Source organism: Pongo abelii, chromosome 20 (genome assembly GCF_028885655.2).
Source record: "Pongo abelii isolate AG06213 chromosome 20, NHGRI_mPonAbe1-v2.0_pri, whole genome shotgun sequence".
Classification (NCBI taxonomy): domain Eukaryota; kingdom Metazoa; phylum Chordata; class Mammalia; order Primates; family Hominidae; genus Pongo; species Pongo abelii.
In genome coordinates this window covers 34,284,892-34,300,067 of record NC_072005.2, presented here as the reverse complement: position 1 = coordinate 34,300,067, position 15,176 = coordinate 34,284,892, and the positions used below count along the sequence as shown (strand labels likewise).

The window sequence follows — 15,176 nt, the reverse complement described above, 5'->3', positions numbered from 1 at the left end:
AGTCCCGCAGTGCTTGGGAGCCCTTTTCTCAGTACTGGCATCAGCCGAGAGTTTCTGATGGAAAGAGCCCGGCTTCCTGGAGAGCAGCACCAGAGCTTTTATGGACTGTTGCTTCAGGTGGAACGTGGAGTAATTATTTTCTTATGACTGTTTGTAGATATAATTGTGTCCTCGCTACTCAGGAATTTATGTTCAGAAAATAATTACTATTGCATTAACTGCATTGACAATCCTTTAATTCCACTCTCAACACTGTATTTAAGCCGAGCTTCCTCCTTGCCAATCTGATGTGTCTGTTACAATAAGCGTTTTAACTCAATTATCGTCTCAGACACAATCAAATTATCTGTAATATGATGTAATTACTTTTTTTTAATTAGGCTAAACTGGGGATCCTGAGCGGCGAACGCCTAGTGTAGCTTTGAGAAGTGATTAAAACCAACCCGCAAGCCTTTCTACAATAGGAGTGTGTTTTTCAAAAGTCTGGTTTGAAACCCAGATCCTCCACTCGGGGCCTAAAAACGTATCCCTTGTGCCAAATTCACCTCCTGCAGGAAGCCTTCCTTGCCCTTAAGTTGCCCGGCTGTGCGTGGTTTGCTCTACCGCCTCCCGGCCCTTGGATATGGGATTTATGTTTTTCGTACCTGACGCCGCTTGACTTCGTAGCTCCCTCCAGCCAATCCCATATAGACCTTACTGGTAGACTGGACTGTGAGGCTTCCACCCGTAAAGGAATTCATGCTGGCAGAGCCCCTCCAGAGAAAGGCACTGCTAGGATTGAATTGTGATCGGCGAAAGTTGTTAGGGGTGGAAAAACTCCACCTCTGTCCTCTTAGGGTCCCGGCTGGGCCTGAGAATTAAATGGACATAACATAGACTAACAGGAGAAAAGCATAATGCAGGATTTATGTAGCATGGGAGCCCTCCTGCAGAAATGAAGACCCGCAGAAGCAGTGAGTCAGTTACTCAGAGATTGGACGGGACAAAGAGCAGAGCTGTGAAGAAGCAACTGAAGTCTGCGGGGAAGCTTAGAGAATGGAGCGATGCTAATGAGGTACTCACAGTACGCTCTCTGTTTGGACTTTTCGCTTCCGAAGATAAGGATGTTGCTTTCCCTTCTAGGATGGAGAGGGCATCTTTCACATTGGAATTTCATCTCAAGGTACAGCATGGAGGTCACTGTGATCTTTTTGCACCTGCTGTTTCTCAAGAGTCTTTAGCTGAAATTGTCAATATGCCAGAAGAGCCTGTTTTAACCCTTTCAAAGTCCTAATCCCCAGGACCTCAGAATGTGAACACATTTGGAAATAGGATCTTTACTGAGGTTAAGTTACAGAGATTAAGCTAAAACAAGGTCAGGAGGGAGGGCCCTAATCCAACATGACTGATGTCCTTATTAGAAAGGGGAATTTGGACACAGCTGTGGACACAAGGAAGACAAGGAAAGACAGAGAGAGGAGGCTGCCACCTGTAAGCTGGGGAGAAAGGCCTCAGAGAGACCCAGCCCTGCCAACACCTTGATCTCAGACTTCCACCACAGAGAACTGTGAGAAAATCCATTCCTGGCTGGGCATGGTGGCTCATGCCTGTAATCCCAGCACTTTGGGAGGCCGAGGTGGGAGGATCGCTTGCACCCAGGAGTTGGAGACCAGCCTGCACAAAAAAGCAAGATATCATTTTTACAAATAATTGGAAAAAAAAAAAGCCAGGTGTGTTGGCGCACGCCTGTAATCCCAATTACTTGGGAGGCTGAGGCAGGAGGACTGGTTGAGCCTAGAAGTTTGAAGCTGTCATGAGCTGGGATAACACCACTGCTCTCCCACCTGGGCAAAAGAGTGAAACCCTTACTCAAATAAATAAATAAATAAATCCTGTTACATAGATCTAGGAAACAAATACAGGCACTTAACTCTAATGGTTAATTACTGCAATTACTTATTAGCACCAGGCAATTTAATCATATGCCTTAGTTTTCTCATCCTGAGAGTAGGACTAATAATCACATCCACCTTGGAGGGTTGATGTTTATATGAAGAGCTTAACATTGTGGCTGGAATATAGTAAACATTAGACATGCATCAATTTTTACTCTGCATCAGATGTTGTGCGGAGTACCTTACTGAGTAAATCATCACCATGGTCCTATGAAGTCAGGGCTTTTATTTTTCTATGAGGAAACTGAGTTAGAGAGAAGCTAAAGAAGGGGTGGAGTAGGGACCTTGACCCCAAGTCTATGCTTACAAATGGTGGATTGCCTCATGCCAGCCTAGGGGGGCACAAGGTATGATTATGGGGTGGCTGTTGTCTTTTTAAATAAAAATATCCCCTTTTTTGTAGTTTGACTTTTTAATTTCATTTCAGTTCACATACACATGAATTCAATCTCATACAAAATTTAAACATAGATAAAGAATTCAAATACAGATCGAGACAAATGTTCGCCTTCAGGAAGAGGCTGGCAAAAACACATACAATTTGCTCTCTCAATCAAGTGTACAGTGTTCAATGAGTAGAGAGTTTCAGTTTTCCATGATGAAAAAGTTCCAGAGACCCACCTGGCGTTCACCACTGATGGGTTTAGAAGCTTCCTTCTGTCTTGGTAAGAAAGCTCCTAAGACTGTTGTTCTGTGACAGTGGATTTCCTGGGCTGAGATCCAGGGCGGGGCAAATGCAGCGGTTCCCACCTTCTCTTAAAGGCTGCAATGCCCCGATGGAGAGCTCTGGTTGCCCCAAAGCCTTTTGCCAGCCGCTGGCCCACAGCTCTGTCCGCCTTTGTGTAATAGGGAGAGCTGGGTGTGGACATCTGGGTCTGAAGCCAAGTCCTGGCACTGCACACATGTGGCCTGGGCAGAGCCCACTCTGTGCTGTGTTGCCCACTAATGGTTTTTTTATTTTAGCCTGACAACCAGTTTTTACACCATGCATCCTTTTGTCGTTTTTATTTGTTTCAAGAAAATAAAATATCTCACAAGCAGACTGCCACCCACTGTGGCAGGGATGCTGCTCTCTGTTCCCACACGCTCCGCTTGGAGGGGGGCACACAGTAGACCCTCCAGAAGGATGTGCCAGTGAGTTTATTCCTCCTGCACTGTCCAATATGACCAGGTGTGGTGGTTCAAAGTTAAATGCAAATTATTTAAAATTAATGGCCAGAAGCCAGACCTAGGCTGCCTCACTCACCTTGTGACCACTGAACCTCTGCTGGTTCTGCCATTGAAGGGAGACGCTTCAGGGCACCAGGCATGTTCTGGTTTGATGGAATGGTTTGAGACGTTGGTTGTGGCAGTGGTTCCAAGGATGCTGGCATCTGTCAAGATCATTGCGCTGTATGCTTCTAGGTGATTATATGGAGATCATACTTCAGAAAGCTGATTTAAAAAGTGAAATGTCCCTCCCTGCCAAAAAATAAAGAAAATCTTTTATTTGCAGCCCCAAACTGACCTAGAGCAAACTATTGTCAGAAGAATGAAACCAACCAATTCCTAAGTAGGTGGCACCACTCACAGCACTTAGGAAGCCCCAGAAAGGGAAAGGCAGGATTTCCTGGTCCCTGAGGAGTTAAAGAGAGGGAAGCAGAGCGCCAGCCTTGGGCATGCAGACCACGGGCCAGCGCCTCCCACCCCAGACACCTGCCAAGTCCTTCCCCACCACACACAGTGCTGGGCGCAGTGGGAGTCTCGCAGGGACTGAGATGGGGCTCGTGGATAGGTGTGTATCAAGGGGTGTGTGAGCGTCTATGTGTGTGTGGCTAGGTGTATGTGTAAGTTAGATGGATGTGTATGTGCAGGTATATGTGTATATATGTGTGCCAGTAGTGTGCATATGAATTAGGCAGGCGTATGTGTGAATGTGAATGTGTATATGTGTGTTAGGTGTGTGTGTTAGGTGGGTGTATGTGTGTATGTGTATATATGTGTGTGAGGTGTGTGTGTGAGTTAGGTGGGTGTATGTGTATATATGTGTGTTGGGGTGTGTGTGTGTTAGGTGGGGGTGTGTGTGTGTGTGTGTATATATTTGTGTTAGGGGTGTGTGTGTGAGTTAGGTGGGTGTATGTGCATATGTGTATATATGTGTATTAGGTGTGTGCATGTGAGTTAAGTGGGTGTATGTGTATGTATGTGTGTTAGGGGTGTGTGTGTGTGAGTTAGGTGGGTGTATGTATATATATGTGTGTTAGGAGTGTGTGTGAGTCAGGTGGGTGTATGTGTGTATGTGTGTATATGTGTGTTAGGTGTGTGTGTTAGGTGGGTGTATGTGTGTATGTGTATATATGTGTGTGAGGTGTGTGTGTGAGTTAGGTGGGTGTATGTGTATATATGTGTGTTGGGGTGTGTGTGTGTTAGATGGGCGTGTGTGTGTGTATGTGTATATATTTGTGTTAGGGGTGTGTGTGTGAGTTAGGTGGGTGTATGTGCATATGTGTATATATGTGTATTAGGTGTGTGCATGTGAGTTAAGTGGGTGTATGTGTATGTATGTGTGTTAGGGGTGTGTGTGTGTGAGTTAGGTGGGTGTATGTATATATATGTGTGTTAGGAGTGTGTGTGAGTCAGGTAGGTGTATGTGTGTATGTGTGTATATGTGTGTTAGGTCTGTGTGTTAGGTGGGTGTATGTGTATATGTGTATATATGTGTGTTAGGGGTGTGTGTGAGTCAGGTGGGTGTATGTGTGTATGTGTATATATGTGTGTTAGCTGTGTGTGCAAGTCAGGTGGGTGTATGTGTGTATGTGTATATATGTGTGTTAAGTGTGTGTGAGTCAGGTGGGTGTATGTGTGTATGTGTATGCATGTGTGTTAGAAGTGTGTGTGTGAGTTAGGTGGGCATGTATGTGTATATATATGTGTGTTAGGTGTGTGTGTGTGTTAGGTGGGTATATGTCTGTATGTGTAAATATGTGTGCTAGGAGTGTGTGTGTGTTAGGTGGGTATATGTCTGTATGTGTAAATATGTGTGTTAGGAGTGTGTGTGTGTTAGGTGGGCATGTGTATGTGTATATACTTGTGTTAGGTGTGTGTGTGTTAGGTGGGTATATGTCTGTATGTGTATATATGTGTGTTAGGAGTGTGTGTGTGAGTTAGGTGGGCGTGTGTATGTGCATATATTTGTATTAGGTGTGTGTGTGTTAGGTGGGTATATGTCTGTATGTGTATATATGTGTGCTAGGTGTGTGTGTGTTAGGCAGGTGTATGTGTGAATGTGCATGTGTCTATGTGTGCTAGGTGCATATGTGAGTTAGGCGGGTGTATGTGTGCAGGTACATGTGTACATATGTGTGTTGGAGTGTGTGTGTAAGGAGAGGGTAACGGAGAATAATGTTACTTGGGAATCCGAGGCACATTCCACAGGGAAGCCCCACTGGCCTTCAAGTTATGTAAATCCATCATCAACCAGAAAATTACTGATGTTTTCAGGAAGATGCATCACTAATTACCACAATGCCCACATTTGTGAGGCATTTAGCACCTGTGCTAAGTGCTGGGCAAACTGCAAAGGTATTAATCCACACGGCAGCCCTGCCAGGCAGATGTCATTATCTCATTTTGTGACTTGGAACCTGGGTTTCTCAAAGAGAGTCCCTCAGCTGGAGCCTGCACGTCCAGGCAGTGGTAGGGCCAGATGTTCGATGCTGGGCTCCTGACCCTCAGCTGCTTCTCAGCCCCACCCCGGGAGCTTAGATTCTGGCTTTGTTCAGTGGCTGCAGGGACCAAGGGCTCCTTCCTTCCAACGCCCTTCCTCCTCGCCTGTCAGAATCCTCCATGGCCCTCAACATTTGGTGTGCGGAAAAATCCGCTGGGACCTTCTTAAACAGCAATTCCCACCCCCTCCTAAGCCACTCTGACTTGCAGGGATGGGCTCAGGGCCGGGAATCAGCATTTTAGCATGAGCCTTTCCCGACACTCCTGTGCTGGTCTTGGGAGAACATCACCCTGGGGATTCCACTGCACCTGGTGCCAGCCTGGCATTTATCCAAAGGATGCACGGGGATGCCCCTGGCTGCTGTTTACAGAATAGACTCAGCCACAATGGAGGAAGCAGAAAGACCTCTCCGGAGGCCACCGCATCCATCCAGTTGAGACAGGACAGAGATACATTGAAGCAATGGAAGTGGTTGGATTGGACAGAAACTTCGCCAGTGATGCTGACATGTTGTGAATGACGTAGAAAGAGACTGAAGCCACTGCTGACTTCAGGTTTCTCCTGGCAATTAGGTGGAGACGGTGACACTGATGGGGTACCATGTACCCGGATAGAGTGGTTTAGGGGAGGGGAGAACACAGTGGTTGGTTTGTGGTGTGTTTCAAGAGAGTGTGTGAGGAAGACAAGGGGAGCCTGACTTTAGGGGAGATGGGTGCTTCACTGGGAAGGGGTGAAAAATATTTGAGAAGTTGGGTGGCAAATTTGTAGAGGAGACTGGGCCAAGAAGAAATAGCAAACAGCCCAAGGAGGGAAGGGATCAGAGGAGATGATGTAAAAGGTTGGTGCAGATTTAAAGTATTGTTGGGCGATGAAAAGAGGAGAGGTCAGGAGTCTTGGGTGGAGTCCTGCCCCTCCTGCACCAGGCCCTTTGGCTGCTCCAAGCTCAGGGTTACTCCAACTGTAAAAGCGAGGTAACACCCGTGCTGTGGCTCCGGCAGGGCTGTGGTGAGAATCAACATCATATAGCATTCAAAATACCCCTGGAGGGTGTGTTGCTATGAGCAGAACTTTCCCAGTGCCCTTTGAGGTTTCTGCTATTGACCCCAGGGGTTACCCTGGGTGCAGGGCCCTGAACTCTTTTGGCAGAATGAACTCTTTTAGCCCCTGGGAGGCAATGACAGCCCTGTGGGAGGCGAGTGTGCTTCAAGATGATGTGCTGCTTTCAAAATCCAGCTCAAAGCCAGGTGCCAGGGCTCACACCTGTAATCCCAGCACTCTGGGAGGCCGAGGTGGAAGAATCGCCTAAGCCTAGGAGTTGGAGATCAGCCTGGGCAACATAGAGAGACCTCGCCTGTAGAAAAATTAAAACAAATTGGGCAAGTTGGTGAGTGCCCATTTTCTCAGCTTTTCAGGAGGCTGAGGCAGGAGGATGGCTTGTGCTCAGGAGACTGAGGCTGTAGTGAGCCATGATCGAACCACTGCACTCCAGCCTAAGCAACAAAGTGAGACCCTGTTTCTATAAAATTTTTTTTTTAATTAGCTGAGTACAGTGGCACACACCTGTGATCCCAGCTACAAGGTAGACTGAGGTGGGAGGATTGCTTGAACCCAGGAGGAAGAGGCTGCAGTGAGCCATGATCACACCACTGCACTCCAGCCTGGGCGACAGAGTGAGACCTTGTCTCTAAAAATAAAAATAAAAATAAAAATAAAATGTCCAGCTCTGCATCTGGGTGACCTTGGGCCACTTCTTGCCTCTTCGGAGCTTCCAGGTCATCTTCTGTAGATGGAGAAAATCCATACCATCCTGGTTTTCATGACACATCTCTTGGGTGCAGCAAACAGAAATCTACTTGGGCTCACTCCAGTAAACAAAGATTTATTTGAAAGAATGGACATGCCTCACAGAACCCATTAGAGTGGACGCGCCGTGGACAGGGAGTACTGCACACAGGGCCCTGGAACAAGGCTACAAGGCCTGGCCCCCAGCAGCACCCAGTACAATAGAACATCCATGGAATCAGTGCAGCTATGGGAAGGTGGGTTCTCAGGAAGGCTGGGAGCCGAGGGCTGGAATCTGTCTGGAGCTTTGGTGATCAACAGCTCCATCCCACAACCCCCTCTCTTTCTTGTCCTCTTTGTACATTTGCTGGTTCATTTTCCTCTCTCTATAGGTAGGAAACCTGGAGCTCCCATCTGCAAGAACCAGCCCAGGCTTGCATGGCTGGGGCCTGCCTCTCAATGGCCTCTATGTATTTCTGAGCCCAGTTCCCTATCCCCCAGAAAGAGAATGTAAGAGGCCCAGGCTGAATGAGCGTCCAAGTTCCCTATCCCCCAGAAAGAGAATGTAAGAGGCCCAGGCTGAATGAGCATCCACTTGGTTACAACTAGAGGAGAGCTCCCTGGCATTGACAGCGGCTCCTCAGGCTGGAGGAGGGGCATCCTCTCTAATAAATGAGCTGGGGGAAGGTGCTACATCCCTGTTACCTAAATTCGACCAACGGGCCATTTTACAAAGCCACCTAGAGCTATGTGTGGCACATAGCAGGTGCTCAGGGAATAGGAGCTATTGTTCTGCGTGGCCAGGAGTCTCAGGACCTCAGCAGGTGAGTTCTTCAGCTCATTTCTCATCTCTGCATACCTGGCTGGTGACTGTGTGTGTGTGTGTGTGTGTGTGTGTGCGCGCGCGTGTACGTGTGTGTCTGGTGTGTGGGGGGCGGGAAGGGAGGAGAGCTGTCACTCCCAGGGTCTTGAGACCACAAATTCAGCAAAGTCCCCTCAGCTGGCAGCCTGATAAAACATGTGTTAGTTCCCACATTTTGGAGTCCAGTTCCAGCCCAGATCTAATTTAAGAAGCTTTTGAGTAGGTACTGTGGCTCATGCCCATAATCTCAGCACTTTGAGCGGCCAGGGCGAGAGGAGGATTGCTTGAGGCCAGAAGTTCCAGACCAGCCTGGGCAACATAACAAGGCCCCATCTCAACAAAAAATAAAATAAACTAATTAGCTGGGCATGGTGGCACAAACCTATAGTTCTAGCTGCTGTGGAGGCTGAGGTGGAAGGATTACTTGAGCCCAGGAGTTAGAAGCTACAGTGAGCTATGATCATGCTCAAGTGAGCTTTCACTTTCTCTGTGGAGACAAGTTAAAAAAAAAAGCAGCAGCTTTCACAGTTACAAGTAGAGTCAGGGACATGATATACCACTTCACTGCAGCCACATCTCATAGACTTCCCTCCCTTCTTAATGGTACAAATTCCAAATACTTTACTCATGGAAAGAACATCCTTGATTAAGTTGGCTGATCATCATATAACTTATTCTGGGTCTCTATATAATTTATTCACAGGATCATTCAACATTCCACAGTTAAATCCTTCCCCCAGTACCACGAATGAGAGTCCTTCATTGCAGATGAGTGAGGACCGGGCTGTCCTGAGCTGACATTCTTGCTACCGCCTGGAGCATATGTTGTACATGAGAATTAATAAGTATGAAGTTCAGCACATATCTAGGTAGTGCATCATATGGTGTTTTTCATTTTTCTGTTTGTTTGTTTGTTTGTTTTTGATGGAGTTTTGCTCTTGTTGCCCAGGCTGGAGTGTAACAGCCCTATCTCGGCTCACCACAACCTCTGCCTCCTAGGCTCAAGCGATTCTCCTGCCTCAGCCTCCCAAGTAGCTGGGATTACAGGCATGCAGCACCATGCCCGGCTAATTTTTGTACTTTTAGTAAAGACAGGGTTTCTCCACGTTGGTCTGGCTAGTCTCGAACTCCTGACCTCAGGTGATCCACCCTTCTCGGCCTCCCAAAGTGCTGGGATTACAGGCATGAGCCACCACGCCTGGCAGCATTATATGTATTTTATGAGAATTCTACCTTCAGTGTTGAGAAAGAGACTGAGAGAGAGAGAATTCTCGTTCAAGCCATCGGAGTCATGGAGGTGTTTCTATCCATAGCTCTCTGTAAACTGAAAATAAAATCCTAAGCCCCTACCAGCTGAGTACCTCTTCTTGGCCTAGGGGACCCCAGAAAAATCTTAGAAAATGAGTGTCTGACCATGACAGGAAGGAAGGCCAGACACGCCTCATTACACTCCCTCCCTTTTGGAGTTTAGACAAAACCACTGCTTGACATTCATGCTAAAATAAAGATCATAAGACTGACAGAGCAGACCCTTTGTGACAAGAAGATATCAATTATAAACAGGACCTAAGGCTGTGCCGCACAAGGGGTAAGTCATGCACCCCTACAGGTCACTTTGACCTAGTAGTTTGGTTAACAAACTTCCTTAACTTAAAACATTCTCCTCTGCTAACTCCAACTTTTTAGATAAAGCTCTACTGCTTTAATCAGTTGCAAATTAAATAATCTCAAGGCCCACTGATGTTCTATAAGTCCCTGCTTTAAGATATTCCACCTTTTGGGGCTGGTCCAAAATACACCTTCCATGTATTAATTCATGTCTTCACTAGCAGCTCCTGCCTGCCTGAAATGTACAAAACTAAACCGTAATCCAACTGTCCTGGACGCACTCTCTCAGGACCTCTTAAGACTGCGTTTCCTGGGCCATGGTCACTCATACTGGCTCAGAATAAACCTTTGAAAAATACCTTACGGAGTTTGATTTTTCCATCAATAGCTCCGTCAGTTAGCCGGGAGATGAGGAAGTTGCCTTGCTGATCTCTCTTCCAGTCCTTAGTCCCATGCATCTTCCATGGCCTGGGGATCTCTAGATTTGGGGGTCCTGAGGCTGTGGGGATGGACCGGTGGGCCTGGCTGATGGAGCGGTGGCAGATGGGGCTCCTCTGCAGCATGTTCAAATCTGTGGCAGATGTGACCCTGCTAAACATTTCCCTTTTCTGCTTCTTGAATTTTTAAATTTTTTATTCATTTTGTATTTTAGAGACAGAATTTCACTCTGTTGCCCAGGCTGGAGTGCAGTAGTGTCATCGTGACTCACTGCAATCTCTGAACTCCTGGGCTCAAGCGATCCTCCTGCCTCAGCCTCCCAAGTAGCTGGGCCCACAGGCACTAGAGATGGGGTCTTGTTATGTTGCTCAGGCTGGTCTTGAACTGCTGGGCTCAAGTGATTCTCCCATCTTGGCTTCCCAAAATGCTGGGATTACAGATGTAAGCCACTGCACCTGGCCACATTCTCTGACTTTTGCAGGCAAGAGCGGGAGAGCTTGGTGCAAACCTCAGCATTACAGACACCTGCAAGAACTTTCCAGCAGGATGCTGGCTTCCTACGGCTGAGTCCCTTTTCCCTGGGGTAGTGGTGGTCTCTGATCCACAGAATGTCAGCTGTTCAAGTGGGAAAGCCTGGGCCCAGAACTGAGAAAAGGCCTTTTCCAAGTCCCAGAGTGAGCTGCTAAGCGAGATGGAACGAAACCTTCACCTCTGGCTTCTTCTCAGCCAAGCCCACATTCATTTTCCCTGTTTGACATTTTTGACTGGAGGTTCCAACTAAAAATAGTGACCCAGTTACACACAAGGACTGGGAAACTCACCCTCCGGCCTTGGTGGACACATCATCTCGGCTTCACTCTGCGGGGCGTCACCCACAGACCCATCCCTCTCCAGCTGCCTCTGCAGTGTCAGGATGATTGAAAACAAAAGGAGACAGTGCTGAGACATGCCAGGCTTTATCACAGCATTTGAAAGGATTCAGCATTCAACCTCCAGCCTGGCCATTCAATGCCAGATTATCAGCAGCTCTGAAGACGGCGCTCAAGAGCCTTCATCAGGAGTGCACAGCACGGCATGAGCTGGTTGTGAGAGTGAAGGTCCTCCCTTGTGGGTTGGGTGATGGGGGAGCACAGAGAAAGGGGGTGGGGGTGGCGTCATGTTGAACCAGCCTGGGCAGCAGCCTGTTTAGTAAAAGTCAGTGGGCACACAGAGCTAAGGCCTGAGCTTTTCATTCAAGACCACAAGGTCCCATCAGGGGTTCGGGCACCCAATGTGTTAGGAATTCTCCTTAAAGGTGGCACCCAGCCCTCCCAGCCTGTCTTCCCCGAGCATACCTGAGCAACATCTTCATTGCATTTTAGTCCTGAGATGGGAACAGGACCCCCTCTTAGGGGCCTAATGAGCCTTCCCAAGGATGAAAATAAAGAAAACTCCTGAGTTCCTTGAAGGGAAATTCCAGGCACCTAAGTAGGCCTGAGAAGTAAGTAAGCAAGAAAGCAATCGTCACCTAAAGCCAAGGAAATAAGTCCAGAGATTTTTGGTTTCTTTACCGAAATGAAAGATAACATCTCAACATATGTCCCTGAGTTCTTTCACACACCTAGACCCCACCGCAGACCCCTGTGGGATTCGCTGACAGGTAGACCTCGGTTAAGAGGGAACTGCAGAGAGAACTCTGACCACACTGTTCTTTGTTTTAAATTTATTCCTGAGAGGCTTGGTGGGAGTCACCCCTGTCCCCTAGCCAGTTAACATGTTTTTCTGCTGACCCCCAATTTTTAAACAAAGTTTCTCTTCCTTAACTAGCTGCAAATCAGAAAATCTTTGAATCCACCTATGACCTGTAAGCTCCTCCCCTAAAGATGCCCCCACCCTTTTAGGCCAATATCAATGTGTACCCTCCATATATAGATTTCTGATTTTGCCTGTGGCTTCTGCTCTTCTGAAGTTTACCCATTTATTTATTTATTTATTTATTTATTTTCAGTCTTGCTCTGTCTCTCAGGCTGCAGGGCAGCGGCGTGACCTCGGCTCACTGCAATCTTTGCCTCCCAGATTCAAGAGATTCTCCCACTTCAGCCTCCCAAGTAGCTGGGACTACAGGCATGTGCCACCACACCTGGCTAATTTTTGTATTTTTAGTAGAGACAAGGTTTCACCATGTTGGCTAGGCTGGCTCGAACTCCCAACCTCAAGTGATCTGCCTGCCTCAGCCTCCCAAATTGCTGGGATTACAGATGTGAGCCACTGCACCCAGCCTACCCCTACCTTTAAACACCTTCACCCTCAAGCCATCCAGGAGGTCAGGATCTGAGCAGTAGCTTCCAGATCCTCCTTGCTTGGTGCCCTGCAAATAAATACTTTCCTTTTTATTGCTGTGAAAACTCGGTGTGGCTGTCGGGTTTTACTCACCTAGCGAGTGAACCCCAGTTTGGTTCTGTAACAGCGCCTCTCAGCGCTCAGGGCTTCCTGAGGATAAGGGCTGCCGAGCTGCTGTCTCCCTCCCCAGGGCTACCTCAGAGTCTTGCGTCTGCACCACATGCTTTGTTCTGTCTGTCACAGTTGTTTTTCTATATTAGAGGAGAGGCTGCTTCCCACCTTCCTACTCACATTTGTGGGTGTCCTCCCGAGACCATTCCACACTTTGCTTAAGGCGTGGGGCTGGGCAGGAGAAAGGCGAACCACAAACTTCCAAGAGATCCATCTGCCCCCACAATTTGGAGCTTGGGGGATTCTCTGACTCCATTCCTTTGGGTGAGGGGAACACGTGTTTAGTCAACACTGTCCTTGTTTAGCCAACATTTGCTTTCAGAAAAGTACATTTCCCATGGAAACTTTTATTCCTGAGCTTGGTTGTCCCGAAAAATCTTTTCTCCTTTTTCACCCATTAAGCAGAAACAAAAATGCATTCCTGCAGGGAATAAATAATTTGCCTGGAGGCCGAAACTCTAGAGGAAATCTGTCCAAATATTCATTTGCATATTCGAGCTTTTAGCATTCTCCTCGTGTCTCTGGACTGGAAACTTGGGAGAAGTACTGACTCAGTGTTCCAGCACAGCGTTTTATGAAACCCAAACCAAGCTGATCAGTGAATCAGTCACCCAGAACTGTTTCCTCCCGGGAATGAGCTCTGGGAGCTAACCTTGAACTAGGAAGACAAGATGAGGAAGGAGGGAAGGAATCACTGGATTAGAGCTGCCTCTGTCACCTGGTGGCTGATAAATTTTTTATTTCTCTGAGGCTTGTCTTTCTTGTCTGTAAAATGGGCACACTTCGTTTTCTTCTATCCAAGTATTAATCAAGCCAGAGCCTGTTTTGCTTCTGAGATCAGATGACACCAGGCACGTTCATGGTATTATGGCCATAGACACCTTGTTTTCTTAATTGAAAACAGTTTTTTTGTCGGTGGCGGGGGGGTCACATTTTAACCTTTCTGAAGCTGCTGCCGCTTTTTCAGTGGACCAGCCATCCTCTTAATAGGCTCCTCCTGCATGCCACTTGTGTGGAAAGAAATAGCAGGGCCTTGCTTTGGCAGAGGAGGGCAGGGAGGGGGAGCTGGTGGCTGCCTCCAGCTCTCTCTCACAGTGACGATGCCACACTTCCCCAAGACTGCTGCCCTAGAGTCCCAGAAGTTGGTCGCATTCTCTCCCTTGCTCATGGGTCCTGGCGTGGATGCACCTCCAGACACCCAGACGTTTCCAGGGCTGGGTGATGTCCTCCATGCTGGCGTTAGATTCCAAGATAAAATTCCAAGGTACATTCCTCCCACATCTACTCCTAACTCCCTGCTCTCCAGGTGCATTATGGGATGTTTGTAAAGAGCAGTTCCGGAGGCCCTGGACCTTGGCTGCATTCCAGGATGAGTCACCCACGTCTTTGAATTGGAATTCCCCCACCCCTCTCCCCGCCTCCCCCACCCCTCTCCCCGCCTCCCTGACCATGCACCAAGGATGGCTGGGGCACCGCAAGGATGTATTTAGGAGTGAAATGACACGATGTTGGGAATTTGCCTTAAAAATGTACGTGTACGGGGCAGCTGAGAGAAGAATGACAGAAACGTGTAATTGTTAAAAATGAGGGTTCATTATATTATTTTCTCTACTTTGGGGAGTGTTTGAAAATTTCCCTAATTGAAAGTAAAAAAGAAAATTAAAACTTATGAACAGAGAATTGAATGGAGGATGTGTGTACCCCACTGGCATTGATAAACAGCTCTTGCTTAGAGCAGGGTGGGCCAGGATATCATTTTTCCAGGCTTCCGAATCCGATTTACTCATTAACCTAATTGTGGACTAATTGCAGGGTGCAGAAAACCAGGGGAAGAGCTGGGCCCGGGGAAGCATTTTGCAGGAGACAACTTAGCCTTCTGTGTGTCACCCTCTCAGCTCGGGGTTCCCCTGCCCCTTGGGGTGTCCCAGGATAGAGACATAGAAGGCAGCTTATGGGGGGAGGTCACCTCCTCCACGACTACCTTCCGCTCTTTCAGAGCTCCAGCCGCTGAGGAGGGTGAGGATGTGATGATGGGGATGCTGATGGCTCCTCTAGTCTGAGAATCTACTGTGCGCAAGCCCCCAGGCATTTCAACTACACAGCAGCCCTGTGAGGTGGTCCCTGTCACCGAGGCTTACAGGGGTAGAGTCTGAGGCCTAGAGGGACTGAGAAATGGTTCTTGGCAGTATTGAAACCCAGTTCTTTCCAGGGACTGCTCTTGCCTGGGGCCCTTCCCAAGGTCACCCAGGTGGCTGTAGGCTGAGCTAGGGTGAGAACGGGCTTGGCAGCCACAGCTCTGAGCCTGCCTCAGGAGGGAGGGAAAGAATATGAGGACTATCCAGTCCCTGGGGTTCCC

At 47.9% G+C, this 15,176-nt stretch overlaps 1 long non-coding RNA gene across 1 annotated transcript; it reads right to left on the bottom strand.

Moving 5' to 3' along the window:
- Positions 1-216: 216 nt before the first annotated feature.
- Positions 217-14,118, bottom strand: LOC112130145 (uncharacterized). The gene is made up of 5 exons (XR_002912458.3): positions 12,743-14,118; positions 11,665-11,803; positions 11,152-11,230; positions 3,181-3,395; positions 217-1,653 (listed from the first exon to the last, which is right to left on the bottom strand). It is a non-coding gene; the product is annotated as an uncharacterized LOC112130145 (long non-coding RNA).
- Between the last annotated feature and the right edge of the window lie 1,058 nt (positions 14,119-15,176).